The sequence below is a fragment of the Trachypithecus francoisi genome, unplaced genomic scaffold (assembly GCF_009764315.1).
Source record: "Trachypithecus francoisi isolate TF-2019V2 unplaced genomic scaffold, Tfra_2.0 Lachesis_group13, whole genome shotgun sequence".
Taxonomy (NCBI): Eukaryota; Metazoa; Chordata; class Mammalia; order Primates; family Cercopithecidae; genus Trachypithecus; species Trachypithecus francoisi.
Window position 1 is genome coordinate 26,059,316 of NW_022681458.1, and position 16,593 is coordinate 26,075,908.

General features: G+C 41.1%; 1 protein-coding gene and 1 long non-coding RNA gene across 5 annotated transcripts in view; one reads left to right on the top strand and one right to left on the bottom strand.

Annotated features, from left to right (window-relative positions):
- The window catches only part of ABCA12 (ATP binding cassette subfamily A member 12), a 214,955-nt gene that overhangs the window by 31,666 nt on the left and 166,696 nt on the right, over window positions 1–16,593 (top strand). The window lies entirely within an intron of this gene.
- LOC117094568 lies at window positions 2,618–15,319 on the bottom strand. Of its 4 annotated transcripts, none has more exons than XR_004441587.1 (4): window positions 15,114–15,319; window positions 7,831–7,889; window positions 4,662–4,996; window positions 2,618–3,146 (listed from the first exon to the last, which is right to left on the bottom strand). It is a non-coding gene; the product is annotated as an uncharacterized LOC117094568 (long non-coding RNA). The 4 variants fall into 4 exon arrangements; XR_004441585.1 differs by having other exon boundaries at window positions 4,662–5,628; XR_004441586.1 differs by lacking the exon at window positions 15,114–15,319 and adding an exon at window positions 13,460–14,456.

Consider the following 16,593-nt stretch of genomic DNA (forward strand, 5'->3'; position numbering starts at 1 on the left):
ACACTAGTTAGTCTTTCAGGTTAGAAACATCTGAATCATCCTTGACTACTCCCTTCCTTTACCTCTCATAACCGCTGGCATGCAAGTCAGAATCCATCTGTGCAATGTGTCCCAGAGTTACTCTGCCCTTCCATCCTTCCTGCCACCCCTTGGTTCAAGATCCCATTGTCTCATGCTTGGATTGCTTCCATAGCTTTGTGACTGTGTAAAAGTGTGTGCATGTGTGTGTGTGTGCGCACGCGCGCACATGTGTGTAGGCCCTACCTCCAACTCTTTCCATGTTTCATCATCAAATAATCTTCCTAAAATACTGTTTGAGCCCATTAGGTTTCCCCTTCTCATTGTCTGACTTTCAAGACCTTCAAATTCAGGATTCTTCCAACTTTGTGTTCATGCTGTTCTGCAGTAGAATGCCTGTGCTTAAGGAGTAAGTGTCTGAATGTCCTCCACACCTCTCATTCTCACTCCCACGTTGATGCATGTCCTTATATCTCCCCATGAATGTCAGTTAAAAGCCAAGCTCACATCCAAGGCGTTCCCATTTAGCCTTGTCTGATCACTCAAACCCCAATCAATTTTCCTTTATATGTCTCTGGTTGAAGTATTGGCTTAGAATGATCTTTGAGTGTTTGATGCTTCAATCTTGACTCACTCATTGGATGGATAGTACATTAATAGCAGAAATCACATCATACCACCGTACTCACAAGGTACTGCATGATTCCTAACAGGGAACAAAGTCGGAATGCAACAGGTCAGAATCTGATACAATTTGGAAGACTGATATGGGGGACTGGATTACAAAATTCACCCAATGATAGATAGTAAAAAATACTCGATGTGAGTCTGAGATGGGTAAGGGACAAGGAGTTAGTTTGTTCTGGTTTGTTATTTACTTTTCAGATACAGGTAAATCTGACTATGGGATCAAAATAATGTCTATAATGCCCATATGGGGGGAAAGAAAACGAATGTAAAGCCCCATCACTCCTTCCCAGCTAGATCCACCTGGGAATTTCCATCACAAATATGAAAGAGTTCCAAATATGTAGGAGAGATTTTTGTGTAGGAGAATTAACCGCCTGCTTCTTCCTTAAGAAGTTTCAGAAAATTTTGGAACAGCTTTTGAATTTCACGGCCAAAGACCCATCTTGTACTTCCTCCATCAGCAGATTGTAGTCAGTGACTTTTTGGGAAACATTACTGACCCTTCAAATACCAACACGGAGATAAATTCTGTGGAAGCCATAGAAACTGAGATTGGGATTTGACTGGGACCCTGTTTCCTCCAGCGTCCCGTGCAGAGCTGCCTGAAGCACGCAGAGGGGAGGGAGATGTGGACACGGCTGCAATCACTCACAGGGATGACTACAGCTCCTGCTGCCAGTGGTCCATCTCCCCCAGATCCTGGCCTGATTCTCATGCAATGTGGATGACCACGCCCTAATTCCAGCTAACATGACGACAAGATTTCTCAACTAATACCCTCTTAGGCTCAGTATACAGAATTGCATCAGAGAATAGGAAATATCTGAAGTACAATAAAACTTAATTTTAACAAGTAGAAAAATTAAGAAGGGTATTTTCTCTCCATCCTGTATCATCCTCACATTGTGTGGTCTACCTGGCAAGCTTCCCAAAGGTGATTGTCTCAGTGAAATTGGCCATACAAATGTCTCTTGGTTTTTACTCCTTTTCTCTTTCCTTCATAAGAGCAGAGGGCCCTTTGTCAGACAGGGCCTCCTGTCAGATAGGGAGTGCTAATGCCCAAGTCTATCCAATAAGTAAAGATGAATGGTTGAATATTTATAATATCTTTATAACATATTTTTTTTTTGAGATGGAGTCTCTCTCTGTCACCCAGGCTGGAGTGCAGTGGCGCGATTTTGGCTCACTGCAACCTCTGCCACCCGGGTTCAAGTGATTCTCCTGCCTCAGCCTCCTGAGTAGCTGGGGTTACAGGTACTACAGGTTACATTAGCCAACATGCCTGGCTAATGGCAGATTTACCTGGATCTGAAAAGTAAATAGCAAAAACAAAACAAAACTAAGCTAAACAAAACCTTGGTATACTTAGATTAGTGCCTGCTATATGGTAAGAGCTATAAAAGTATTGGACATTATTTTCTATACTGTATTATTTATACTATATATGTATAGAATATAGTACCTATCCTTGAGTATCATGAAGATAATCTAGTATCGTGTCATCATTTGTCAGATGAGGAAACTGAGGCTCAGAAATTTTAAGAGACTTTATGGGGCCAGGTGCCATGACTCATGCCTATAATCCCAGCAGTTTGGGAGGCTGAGCTGGGTGGATCACCTGAGGTCAGGAGTTCGAGACCAGCCTGGCTAACATGGTGAAACCCCAACTCTACTAAAAATACAAAAAATTAGCTGGGCCTGGGGGTGGGCACCTGTAATCCCAGCTACTGGGTAGGCTGAGGCAGGAGAATTGCTTGAACCCAGGAGGCAGAGGTTGCAGTGAGCTGAGATCACACCATTGCACTCTAGCCTGGACAACAAGAGTGAAACTCCATCTCAAAAATGACAACAAAAATAAGAAATTTTAAGAGACATTATTAAAGTTTCACATTTATTCTTGCCATCATCACATATTTAAAGGGCACCTGTTGCATCTATTAGCACTAATTAAGAAAGCCATGACCCCTCACAGCAATCAAGCCTATAAGAGAGCAATAAGTATATCAGAAACTATTGCAATGTGAAAAATTCCACAGTGGAGGTAGGTCCAAGACAGAAGCAAAGAAGCTGGAGTCAGCAACTTTGCCTGGGACCAAGGCAAGTGCAGTACAAAATTAGAGGGTTTGAAAAAACTCAGTGATCAAGATCAATAATAGTTCAAGAGAGTATTTTACAAAATCAAAATTAATACAAAACCTTATGATGAATAAAATATCAATATTTAAAGTAAAAACAGGATCAGGGTTACCAACTTTTCTTTTTTCTTAGCTTCAATGTGGAGTTCAGTGCTAAGACTTAGCATGAGTCTTGAAGAATGAGTAGGAGTTTGTCAGTTAGATAACCAATGTCGTTCCATTTCTTCCAGAAAGCAGCTTACATGAGTGAGGACACAGAATGTGAAAGAGTTAGATGTGCCAGGAATTTGGAATCTCTTTTGCCTGAAAGGAGAAGATGCTTGTTGAGTACTGAGAGATAAGGCTGTTTGGTCCAAACTAAAAGTATTAGACTTTGTTTCTATTTTTTGAGACAGAGTCTTGCACTGTCGCCCAGACTGGAGCATAGTGGTGTGATCTCGGCTCACTACAACTTCTGCCTCCCGGGTTCAAGCAATTCTCCTGTCTCAGCCTCCCAAGTAGCTGGGACTACAGGTGCACACGATCATGCCCAGCTAATTTTTGTATTTTTAGTAGAGACAGGGTTTCACCATGTTGGCCAGGCTGTTCTCAAACTCCTGACCTCAAGTGATCCACCCACCTCGGCCTCCCAAAGTGTTGGGACGGATTACAGGTGTGAGCCATTGCATCAGGCCTAGATTTTATTTTAAAGGTGATGAGAAGCCATTGGACTTTTTTTTAACTAAATTAGTTTTATTTTAAAATGTTTAGAGATTTTTCTGACTCTAGATATACATGCTCATTATTAAAAATTAAATAATGAGATATGAGTAGTATATTGTAAAACATGGAAGTCCTGCATAATCTCACCCTCTAAAGAGAACCATTGTTAACATTTCAGTGTACATTTGCTAGGACTTTTTTCTATGCATATACCAAATACTTGCAAATACACATACATAGGCACACAGGCACACACATGTGTACAAGCAAATACAACAGGACCATTGGGACTAGACAATAGCTTAGAAGGTGTTCCTGCAGCTGTGTGGGAGATGGTTTTAAGGAGCAGGAGCTGGTGGCTGGATTGGGAATTCTGGTGTTAAGACTTCTACTTCAGTCTTCTTTTTCATGATCTCTTGATTGCCCAAGAGAAATAGTAACTGAGGTTAAAAGAAATCTGTGTACTTCTCTATCAGAGCTAGCTATTTCCTTAGGCTTTTTAAACACCCCATTCTTCAATCTTCCGTTTTCTTTTCAGATTTTTAAAATCCAGATTTCTTTTAAAAATAGAGAATTACTCTTTATACTACGAAGGTTTTCAATGCAAGGTTAGCCATAACCCTCTAATTTCAAATTGTGCAAAATAAGATTTACACAGTTTAGGAGAAATTTGGGAAGTGAAAATGGAGCAAATTAAGGAGAAAATAATACAGAAATCACATGCTATTACCAATCTTTTTCTTTTGTCTTTTCTCTATTTTGGAGATTGACAAACATATGTACCCAGCTACTCTACCTCAATCAAAACGATGCTGAAATAGAGAGATGGCAGAGTGTTACCCTAGGCTTTCTGATTTGGCATCTGGAGGTGGAGGTGGAGGTGGAATTGGAGGTGGTGGTGAGTGGGATGGTGTTGAGGACCAGAGAGTTTAAATTTTGAAGAACTCACCAGGTGATTCTTATGCTACTTCAAGTTTGTGAACTACTTTTTCCTTTCTTTTCAACTTAAAAATAATTTTAGATCAGTGTGCATTTTTGACTTGCTCATCACTGTGAAAACAAACCAGAGAATGGATTTAATTCTTTGAATAATCACAGAGAAGAACTTGCTTTCACCTGAGTTAGCTTGCAGGCTTTCAGTGGCTGCCAGCATCCTATCCTTCTTTTCAGCATTCAGTCTTTCACTGTGATCCTCAGGATATCAGAAGTCTTACACCATTCTTCATGTCTTATATTGAAGACACATTTTTCGGACAGCTGAAAAGAGGAGCAAACCTCCTCTCAGAGAGTCCTGTTGGAGCAGTGTCTAAGGAAGAACGTGTTCACAATTTCCTGAATTGGTGTTTTTCCAAGATGACTTCATTGATGAGTTACATGCCCAGGGAACCCAGGTCCATGCAAACAAGCGCTTCCCACTCTAGCTTTATAACACTGCACTTCTGGCTTCATAACTATCAAAAGAATGAGAACTGTCAAAATCTTTTCATTATTTTGAAATTGCTGCCCTATGTGGAGATGGTAAAAAAAGATGCTTCTGGAGAGTTATATTCTACAAGGATGTGCCTAGGGCTGTAAAGAGCAGGACTATGTTCTGACCTCAAGTTGCTTACAATCGAATTGTAAAGTGAAGAAACACACAAGATAGATTACGGGCCATAATATATTTTTAAAAACAAAAAGTTAAATGTAATTAAAGTAAAAATGTTAAGTATAGATCTTGGCACAGTACTTTGCACATAATGGGAACTCAAATATTTATTAATAGTGACATGTCACAATTGTGCAGATAGAAAATAAATATTAAGTAGGCAGCATTGGCAATGAAAACTACTGGATGTTTAGAAAGGAAAAGATTGCTGTGAATTAGGGTAATCAAGAATTACTTCAGGATTAAATTCATCTTGGAAGGAAAACAGTCAATATGCAAAAAGAGGAAGTGGCTTTCAAGAGGCGGAAGTGGCATGATCAAGATCTTGGAGGCAGAGCTTCTCAGGCATAACTGGCTAAAAATAGGTAGATTAGTCTAGCCAAAGTAGAGTGTTTTGCTTGAGAGTAGCCTGGGAAACAGAGGGAGACACGTTCTCTACAAAAAAATAAAAATAAAAAATTAGTCATATGTGGTGGTATGTGCCTGTGGTGCCAGCTACTTGGGAGGCTGAGTTGGGAAGATCACTTGAACCTGGGAGGTCCAGGCTGCAGTGAGCCATGATTGTGCCACTGTATTCCAGGCCTGGGCAAGAGAGAGTAAGACCCTGTTTCTAAAAAAAAAAAAAGAAAACAAAAAAAGATCAATTTGAGTGGGGTTGCATCATGTGGGGTTTTGAATACTAGACTAGGAGTCTAGATTTTATCCTGTAGTAATGGAAACATTGGAAGTCTGTGAAGAGTTATTTAATTTTGTGTTTTCCAGCGTGGGAGGTAAACTAAAGGAAGTTTGTGAAGTTTTCCACCATAATTGTTTATATCCATCCAGATGTTTACATCACAGGCTGTATTAGTTATCTATTGCTCTATAACAACTTGCCCATCAAAATTTAGTGGTAACAACAATAAACAAACATTTATCATACTCCATTTTCTAGGGGTCAGAATTTTTTTTTTTTTTTTTTTTTTTTTTTTTTTTTTTGAGACAAAGTCTCGCTCTGTCGCCAGGCTGGAGTGCAGTGATGTGATCTCGGCTCACTGCAACCTCCACTTCCTGTGTTCAAGCGATTCTCCTGCCTCAGCCTCCCAAGTAGCTAGGATTACAGGCATGCGCCACCATGCCCAGCTAATTTTTGTATTTTTAGTAAAGATGGGTTTTCACCATGATGGCCAGGATGGTCTCGATCTCTTGACCTTGTGATCTGCCCGCCTTGGCCTCCCAAAGTGCTGGGATTATAGGCCTGAGCCACCGCACCCAGCCAGGGTCAGATATTAAAGAGTGACTTAGCCACATGGCTTTGCCTTGGCGTGTCTCATGAGTTTGCAGTCAGGATTTGGGCTAGGACGCCAGTCATCCAACAACTCAAGTAGGGCTGGAAGATCTGTTTCCAAGGTGGATAGCTCACGTGGCTGGTGCATTGGCACTGACAGTTGGTGGGAGGCCTCAGCTTCTCCCCTACTGGGCCTTGAGGTTACTTGAGTGTCCTCAAGACAGGGTGACTGGCTTTCCCCAGAGCAAGCAATCCAAGATAGGCAGAAACTATCCTTTTTCTGTCCTGCCCTTAAATGACTTAGAGCATCACACTGCCACATTCTATTCATGAGAATAGGCGCTTCAGCCTGATTCATATTTAAGGGAATTAGGCTCCACCTTTTGAAACGAAAAGTGCCAAAGATTCTGTGGACACATTTTAAAAGCACCACACAGTCTAATAAGATTCAATGGTGCAATAACAAAGGGCATAAACATGCTTGCAATATTCAGCCCCATCATGGCAGTGTCCTTATCTGCTTTGGGCCACACTGAATTCCTAGTACCCAGCAGGGCCTGCACATTGAGGCATTCATTAAATGCTTTTGAGCTATTACTGTTTTACAGATGGAGACATTTACTTTCAAAGATTTTAGTGACAGGCCTCACTAAGTGTTGAAGCAAGATTTAATTTGTTCTTACTTCCCATTTCTTCTTTCTACTCTCTATGCTGTCTGTCAAACGGAGTCACTCATGTCTGTAGAGATGCTCACCTTGCTGTTGGCACAGCTAACAGAATTACTCTCTGGAATATTGCCTGGTACTTAGTCACCTAACAAATATTTGTTGAACAAATGAATGAATTTGGTGCAACAATAATTGAAGGCTGGAAGTTTAAAGAAATCTGTTCAAATTTACTTACAAGTCAGTGGAAAAAGAGAATACAATCCGGAGTAGTTGCCTTTTGTGCAGGTTATTATTTTGTCATGTTTGCTGAAAGGGCACCATGTTCAAAGGGCAGAAGTTAGATATTCTGAATATAGAAGAGATGGAACTCCTGGAGTTTGAGAAGCTTTTTGATAACCACACAGAAGGATGCTATGGCAAATGAACTTCCTATTGTTGAATCATTGTTTTGAACATAGTCTTTTCAAGAGTGGTAATATCGTAGGGGGTGTGGGGGCTGGGATAAGTGTGGATCAGCTGGAATTCCTCCCATTTGAGTAGTCTTGTACTTTGACATTTAACCCACAAAGAGAAACAAATGAATTATGATGCCACATGGCATACCTAAACTTTCATACACCTCTCTACACAGCTGTAACATGGTTTATTCTGGAAAAATTTTGGACCAAAATTGAACCTAACTCCTGTGAAAACTTCACTTACCTCCACTGAATCCTGTTAGCTTTGATTAGCTGTTTTTAGGTTTTATGATAAGCAGAGCTCTGAAAATCAGGGAAAAAAAATTATAGATCTTTATTAAGCACATTACATTCCTTTCAGAGACATATCCAAGAACTGAAATTTAAGGTCTTTATTTTGTTGATTTATCTTTGGTTTTATGTGGAAATTTGGCATTAAATATATAATCCAGAAGGTATATAACAGGGACCAGTGTATTTCATAGGCAGGTTTAGCTTTAGGGATTTTATGGAATTTGTTAACATTAGGTAGTATTAACATAGCCAAACTTCCAGAACAATAAGCAATCAGTTTTTCTGCAATGTTAGTGCAAAGAGTATTAAATTTTAGCTCAAATAAAACTGAAAGCAAATGAACAAGAGTGGAATTAGGTTAATCATAAGCTTTAGGAAGGTTGCTCAACGTATTACAGCCATGATTGCAGTCCTTGTTTTTGTTACATAGATTTCTAGCACCTAGATGTGCACACCCCAAAACACTCAGCTATTTGTTAAGCAAATGTTTATTTATTATAGCATCATATGGAATCTAAAGGAAAAGAACGCAGGATTCTTAGGTAAAAAAATGGATAATCAAGTTACAGTAACTGTAAAATCCATAATCTATTATATAATCAAGTGTGATAGCAGGAACAAAGAACCATCAATGCACTAAGAATTTTAGAAAAAAAAAAAAAAACAAGATTTTTGGAGGCTAGAGAAGTTAGGTAAAGCTTAATAGCATAAATAGGACTTAAGCTGTGTCCTTAAAAAAAAACAATAGGATACTTGGATTTGCATGGATAAGAGTGGGGAGTTTTGTAAGGAAAGGAAGAGAATGAACAATTCCGCGAAGGTGAGAATGAAGGATTTTATGTTGCTTCAGGGAACTTTCTCTGACCTTCTATACTAGGTCAGTTTTCACTCCTACACCAGCCCTCCTTTATAATTGTAATTGACTAAGTATGCATTTATTTGATATTTGTGCCTCTGGTCTTCCCTTCAGAGGATCTATACCTAAGTCTGTTTTTCCCACCAAAAGCAAGCAGTGCCTAGCATATCAGATACTTAACAGATAAGGAAATGCCCCCTTTTTCCTAAATTCCATTAGATTCTGCTGGGAAATGAGTTTGAATCTGTAAAACTGGACCGAGAGACCCAAAGTCGTAAATACCAGGGTGAAGATATAGGAATATCTTTATCCCATAAGCAATGAAGAATGACCCATGGCAATAAAAATATGGAGTTTTGTGCATATTAATCAGATAGTGTCAGAAAGCTGGACCTGGGCAAGGAAAGGCTGGAGGAAGAAAAAGAATGACGCAGTTATTGAAATTATAATATAAAAAGTAGTGGGTACTCTCACTAATAAAATTGGAGAAACAAAAATGGAGAAGAATGAGTAAGTCTTAAAGATATTGGGAAGAAAGAGTAGTAGAATATGGTGAAGACTGGATCTGGGGGACAAAGGAATGGTTTGAAATAAAAGCACTCTTCTGGCTTTTGATTTGGGAGTGTGAGAAAACAGAATAGTGACAATAATGATTTCTTTTATGTAACTTGTCTTTCAATTCTGTACCAAACCTGAGAGATTAATTACTGTGATTTCCATTTCCAGATGAGAAAAATCAAAACTCAGAGAAGCAAGTAAAGCCTAATGATCAAACCCCTGGGCCTTTGATCAGGGTACTCAATTTGAGTCTCACCTTGACCTTTGTGTCACTGGGAAGTTAATTCTTCTGTGCCTCAGTTGGGGATAATCAAAGAATCTACTTCATAGCATTGTTGGGGTGTAAAATAAGAGAATAAAACTAATAAAACAGCATGTAATAAGATAATTTGTGGTATCACACAAAAGGATGTCTGCAGTCTATAGATGCATATAGCAAGGACTCAATAAAAGATTACTATGAGTAGGTAACTTGCCCAAGATTAAACAGCTAGTAAATGGCAGAGCTTCCTATTTGAACCCAGGTCTTCTGGTGTATTTGTTATACACATTGTTATGCATGTCCGTGTGAAGAGACCACCAAACAGGCTTTGTGTGAGCAATAAAGCTTTTTAATCACCTGGGTGCAGGCAGATTGAGTTCAAAAAAGGAGTCAGCAAAGGGAGATAGGGGTGGGGCAGTTTTATAGGATTGGGTAGGTAGTGGAAAATTATAGTCAAAATTACAGTCTCTTGCAGGCGGGGCAGGGGTCACAAGGTGCTCATTGGGGTAGCTTTTGAGCCAGGAGAAGGAATTTCACAAGGTAATGTCATCAGTTAAGGCAGGAACTGACCATTTTCACTTCTTCTGTGGTTCTTCAGTTGCCTCAGGCCATCTGGATGTATATATACGTCCAGGCTTGGGCTCAGAGGCCTGACATTCCTGTCTTCTTATATTAATAAGAAAAACAAAACAAAATAGTGGTGAAGTGTTGGGGCAGTGAAACTTTTTGGGGGTAGTATGGAGAGATAATGGGTGAGGTCTCTCAGGAATGCTTCAAGTGGGATTAGGGGAGGCATGGGAACCTAGAATGGGAAAGATTAAACTGAAGAAACATTTTGGGGTAAGGGGTGATAGTGTGGGGTTGTTAGAGGGAGCATTTGTCGTATAGAATGATTGGTGATGGCCTGGATGCGGTTTTGTATGAATTGAGAAACTAAACGAAAGACATAAGGTCCAAATAAGAGAAGGAGAAAAACAAGTATTAAAGGACTAAGAATTAGGAGGACCCAGGACATCCAATTAAAGAGTGCCTAAGGGGGTTCAGTGTGATTATTTGCTTGGTTGGTGAGTTTTGGGGTTCTATCCTTGAGTTTTTTTATGTTGTTATATGCCAGGCCAGATTGATTTAGGTAAAAACAACATTCTTCATTTAAAAATGTACAGAGTCTTCCTTTTTCAGCAGTAAGTTGAGGCCTATTCCTGTCTTCTTATATTAATAATAAAACAAAACAAAATAGTCGTGAAGTGTTGGTGTCATGAGGGGACAGGAAGCTGTTCAGTCCTATTTGCAAATTGATTCTGGGGAATAAGGAAAACTAGTGTACATGTACCTGTCCAACTGATAGGTAGACACATGTAGGTGGAGGAGCCACAGAGGAAGAAGAGAACTTTGCAAGGCAAAACTGGAAATGTAAAGTGAAAAGATGAGAGGGAGCACCAAAAGAGATGTCTTGCACCCAGACTCTTAGGGATTTAGTGAGAGCAGCAGCTATTAGAGGTTGTAATGGGGATTGATGGGGCAACTGGGTAGAGGGGGTGGTTCGATTTTTATGGTATATTAGAACGTGTATAGTGTCTATAAGTAACCTTTCACTGCTATTCATGGGACTGAGTATAAGCAAGCAAGAGGAAGGGTTAGGAGGAGTCTGAAGAACAAGGGGAAAGTAGCCAAGGATGGAATGAAATGCAGGGCAAATGTCTTAAAGGAAATGAGAGGTTCTAAGAGGCAGGCTAGTGGCTTGTGATCTACATGGAAGAGGTTATGAAAGGATGATAGAATGGCATGAGCTTGTGAGGCTGGAAGGAGGTATTTTCCTTGGTCTAAGAACCATTTGTCTTGAGTGGGAAGGGATCGATAGGTGGAAAACTTCAGTGGGAGAAAAAGTAGGAGTGACTGATAAGAAGGAGAAAAACTGGCCATGAGGGACAGAAGTTCAAATGCTAGCTGCTTCTTTAGCTACCTTAGCATAAGTGTTGCCTAAGCAGTGGGGTCTGAGGCCTTTTGATGGCCTTTGCAGTGAAGGACTCCTGCATCCTTTGGAAGTAAAGCGGCCTTGAGAAGGGTTTTTAATTAAAGAGGCATTAATGATGGAGGACCCTTGCATAGTGAGGAAACCTCTTTCAGCCCATATAACAGCATGGTGGTGCAGGATATGGAAGGCATATTTAGAGTCAGTGTAAATATTGACACGCAATCCTTCTGCAAGAGTGAGGGCCTAAGTTAAGGCAGTGAGTTCGGCTTGCTGAGAGGTAGTGGAGGGGGGCAGAGTGTTAGCCTCAATGATAGATGTGGAAGATACTATAGCAGAAAGTATATGCATCAGGTGTAAGGAAGCAAATAGATTTTGAAAGTTATGAGAACTATAGAAAGTGAGTTGAGCATAGTTTGTGATTTTCAGGGCCTCTAAAAGTATTAAAGCAGTGGCAGCTGCTGTACGCAGACATGAGGGCCAGCCTAAAACAGTAAGGTCAAGTTGTTTGGATAAAAAGACTCTAGGGCACGGTCCTGGTTCTTGTATAAGAGTTCTGACCACATAGCTCTGCACTTTGGCTGTGTGTAATGAAAAAGGGTTGGGATGAGTTAGGGAGAGCTAGTGTGAGAGCAGCTTCTCGGGCTGTTTTAAGGAACAGAAAGGGAAGTGGGGAAAGGATTTAGAATTTATGTAGGCTTCCTTTTGTGAGTTTATATAATGATTTAGTTGGGATGGCAAAACCAGGTATTGAGAGGTGAAAGTACCTAACCATGCCTAGGAAGGAAAGGAGTTGTTGCTTTGTAGAAGAGGTTGGGGTTTGGAAGATTAGCCGGACATGATCAGCAAGGAGAGCACGTGTGTTTTCATGAAGAATTATGTTGAGATAGGTAACAGATGAGGAAGAAATTTGGGCTTTGGAGGGGGATACGTGATATCCCTTTGAGAATAGATGTTGGAGGAGCAGGAGGGTGTCCTGTTGGGAAGATTTGTATGAGGGGCTATAAAGTAGAAGATCATCAAAATATTGAATAAGGTGAGAAGTAGATAGATGGAAAGAAAGTAAATCATGAGAAAGGGCCTGACTGAAGTAATGGGGGCTGTCCCTGGAGCCTTGTGGCAGTACAGCCGAGGTAATTTGCTAAGCCTGATGGGTGTCAGGGTCAGTCCAAGTGAAAACAAAGAGAGGCTGGGATAAAGGGTGCAAAGGAATAGTAAAGGAAGCATGTCTGAGATCCAGAACAGAATAATGGGTTGTGGAGGGAGGTATTGAGGATAGGAGAGTATATGGGTTTGGCACCATGGTGTGGATAGGCAAGACAATTGGGTTGAAAAGGTGAAGATCCTGGATCAGCCTGTAAGACTTGTCCGGTTTTTGGACAGGTAGGATAGGAGGGTTGTAAGGAGAATTTGTAGGCTTTAAGAGGCCATGTTGTAACAGGTGGGTGATAACAGGCTTTAACCCTTTTAAAGCCTGCTGTGGGATGGGGTATTAGCATTGAGCAGGGTAAGGGTGATTGGGTTTTAATGGGATGGTAATGGGCATGTGATTGGTTACCAGGGAGGGAGTAGAGGTGTCCAATACTTGTGAGTTAAGGTGGGGGGATACAAGAGGAAGACATGAAGGAGACTTTTTGGGTTGGGGAGAAGGGCAGCAATTAGATGTGGCTATAGTCCAGGAATAGTCAGAGTAGCAGATAATTTTGTTAAAACATCTTGATTTAATAAGGGAGCTGGGCAGGTGGAGATAACTAAAAAGGAGTGCATAAAAGAATATTGTCCAAGTTGGCACCAGAGTTGGGGAGTTTTAAGGGGTCTAGCAGCCTGACTATCAATACCCACAACAGTTATGGAGGCAAGGGAAACAGGCCCTTGAAAAGAAGGTAATGTGGAGTTGGTAGCCTCCGTATTGATTAAGAAGGGGACAGACTTACGCTCCACTGTAAAAGTTACTGAAAGCATCTGTGATGGTCCAGGAACCTTCTGAGGTAATCAGGCAGCATCAGTCTTCAGCCACTAAGCTGAGAAGATCTGTGAAGGAGTCAGTCAGAGAGCTTTGGGCCAGCATTCCAGGAGCTCTGGGAGTGGCTGCCGGGCGAGCTGGACAGTCTGATTTCCAGTGGGGTCCCGCACAGATGGGACATGGCTTAGGAGGAATCCTGGGCTGCAGGCATTCCTTGGCCCAGTGGCCAGATTTCCGGCACTTGAAGCAAGATCCTGGGGGAGGAGGTCCTAGAGGAATACCTGGCCACTGCAGTTTAGGCATTTTGAAGTTCTTGTGTGCTAGAGATGTGGCTGGAGTTTCTTTCACAGTGGAGGCAAGTAATTGCAACTCAGAAATACGTTGCTACTTGGCTGCCTGTTCTCTATTATTGTACACCTTGAAGGCGAAGTTAATTAAGTCCTGTTGTGGGGTTTGAGGGCCAGAATTTAATTTTTGGAGCTTTTTCTAACGTCGGGAGTGGATTGGGTAATAAAATGCACATCGAGAATAAGACGGCCTTCTGGCCCCTCTGGGTCTAGGGCAGTAAAGCATCTAAGTGTTGTTGCCAAATGAGCCATAAACTGGGCTTGGTTTTTATATTTGATGAAAAAGAGCCTAAACACTGATTTGGGAAAGGTCGGCTAAAGAAAAAGAAGCATTAACCTTGACTACCCCTACAGCTCCAGCCACATCTGTAAGAGGAAATTGTTGGGCAGGTTAGGGAGGGCTAGTTCCAGAATGAAACTGTAAGCCAGACCAGGTGTGAGGAGCGGAGGTGATAGAAGGATTATAGGGTTGGGAGCTGAGGAAGAATTGGGACCTGGCTCAGCCTGGCAAGGAGCAGCCTGGGGAGGAGGGGACAGGTCAGATGGGCCCATAGAAAAGGAGGATTCAGATGACTCAGAGCTTAGGGTGGAGACTGAAGGAACAGACAGGAGAGAAAGAAGAAAGATTTGGGACGAGTTGCATCGGGAGCAGAGACTAGGGGAGGGACCAATGTGTAAAAGAATGCCTGGACGTCAGGCACCTCAGATCATTTGCCCATTTTTCGACAAAATTATCTAGATCTTGCAGGATAGAGAATTCAAAAGTGCCATTTTCTGGCCATTTAGAACCATTGTTGATTTGTATTGGGGCCAAGTGGTGTTGCAGAAGAAAAGACACTTAGGTTTTAGGTCAGGCAAGAGTTGAAGAAGTTTTAAGTTTTTTAGAATACAGGCTAAGGGACAAGAAGGAGGAATGGAGGATAGAAGATTGCCCATAGTAAAAAGGTAAGTCTAGGGAAAAGAGAGGGTAGAGACATGGAGAGAGGGGGGTGGTACTTGCCACTAAGGTGGAGGATCAAGGCAGGCATCCCTGCGATAATCAGACATCTCTGAAATGTGGGTGAATAATCAGGCAGGCATCCCGTCAGTGATTAGATACCAAGGGAAGACTGTCTTCTCAAGACCATGACCAGCACTGGATTTTTGAGTTCATGGATAAAACGCATCTCCTCTATCTCTACCAGAAAGGGAAAGGAACCAAAATTAAGGAAGGGAGAGATTGAAGGGTGGAGGGATAGCGAGAAAGGTTGGAGAAGAGAATAAAAAGAGGCCACTTACCCGATTTAAAATTGATGAGATGTTCCTTGGGCTTGTCTGAGGACCCGAGATCATAGGTGGTTCTCCTCATGGAGTGAGTGCGAGGACAGGAGACCGGTCTCCCAAAGGAGTCCTCCTGTCCCGGGTCTTCGGCAGCAAATGTCACGCGCGTCCATGTGAAGAGACCATGAAACAGGCTTTGTGTGAGCAATAAAGCTTTTTAATCACCTGGGTACAGGTGGGCTGAGTCTGAAAAAAGAGTCAGCAAAGGGAGTTAGGGGTGGGGCAGTTTTATGGGATTTGGGTAGGTAGTGGAAAATTACAGTCAAAGGGGGTTGTTCTCTTGTGGGCAGGGGCAGGGGTCACAAGATGCTCAGTGGGAGAGCTTCTGATCCAGGAGAAGGAATTTCACAAGGTAATGTCATCAGTTAAGGCAGGAGCTGGCCATTTTCACTTCTTTTGTGGTTCTTCAGTTGCCTCAGGCCATCTGGATGTATATGTGCAGGCTTGGGCTCAGAGGCCTGACATATATCATGTTGCTACTAGAGGTAAAAAGTCACAGGAGTAGAACTGAACTATTAGTTGCTTATTAGCCAAAGAACACCACTTGTTTATTGCAGTTCATGCTTTCAAAAACTGGCCTGAGGTTTGGAGGAAAAAGGGAAATCAATGGTTCTTATATTAATTCTGCTAATCTAAATTATCCTAAGATTTGAGAAGGGAAACTTTGTTCTTTGGTTGCTATACTTATGTACTGAATCATATATATGAAATTGTGCTAAGAGAAACAATGGATAAAAGTCCTCTGAATGCTAAGTTAGTCCTAAAATCTTTAGCGACCTCCACTGTTAATGACTTTGTTTCTTTTTGAACTTTAAAAGAGAGGGCACTAAAGATGTTTCATAGAACCAACATTTGAAAGAATTCTGCTCCCTGTGGTAGGAACCAGATAGCAATCACACAGAAGTAAATTGATGAGAAAATGGTTTCTGAGAGCAGAAATATTCAGAGGCTTTTGGGCCTGTGCACTAATTAGTAAAATGTAGCTCTTGTTTTATTATTATATCCTTGCTAGTAAAGGTCTAGATTTTTTGTGAATGTAGCAGTTCCTAGTAGTTTTAGCCTAGTAATGCTTTTCCTTTTGACATTTTTTTTTTTCCATTCTTAGAAGAAGGAATATGAATCTCATGAAATCGTAAGCAAGGAAAGATTATATACTTTATAAAGAAACAGTATAAATAAGGCCTGGGGAAGAAAATAAAGCAAAACTTGAGCCATAGCTAAAACTAATTCAGCAAAAAGTAGGTGTTAATCTACTTTATTAATTGCTATCTTGTTTCCTAGATCCCATATTATCTCCAGGAGACTGTTCAGACCACAATTTTATCCTTTCTATTTAAAAATTTCCTAAACTCTCCCTGCTCTTTCAATGTGCCTGGCATTTAGCAGATGTTCAATAAATACTTATTAAATGGAGGGAGGGAGGGAGGGGTGGATGGAT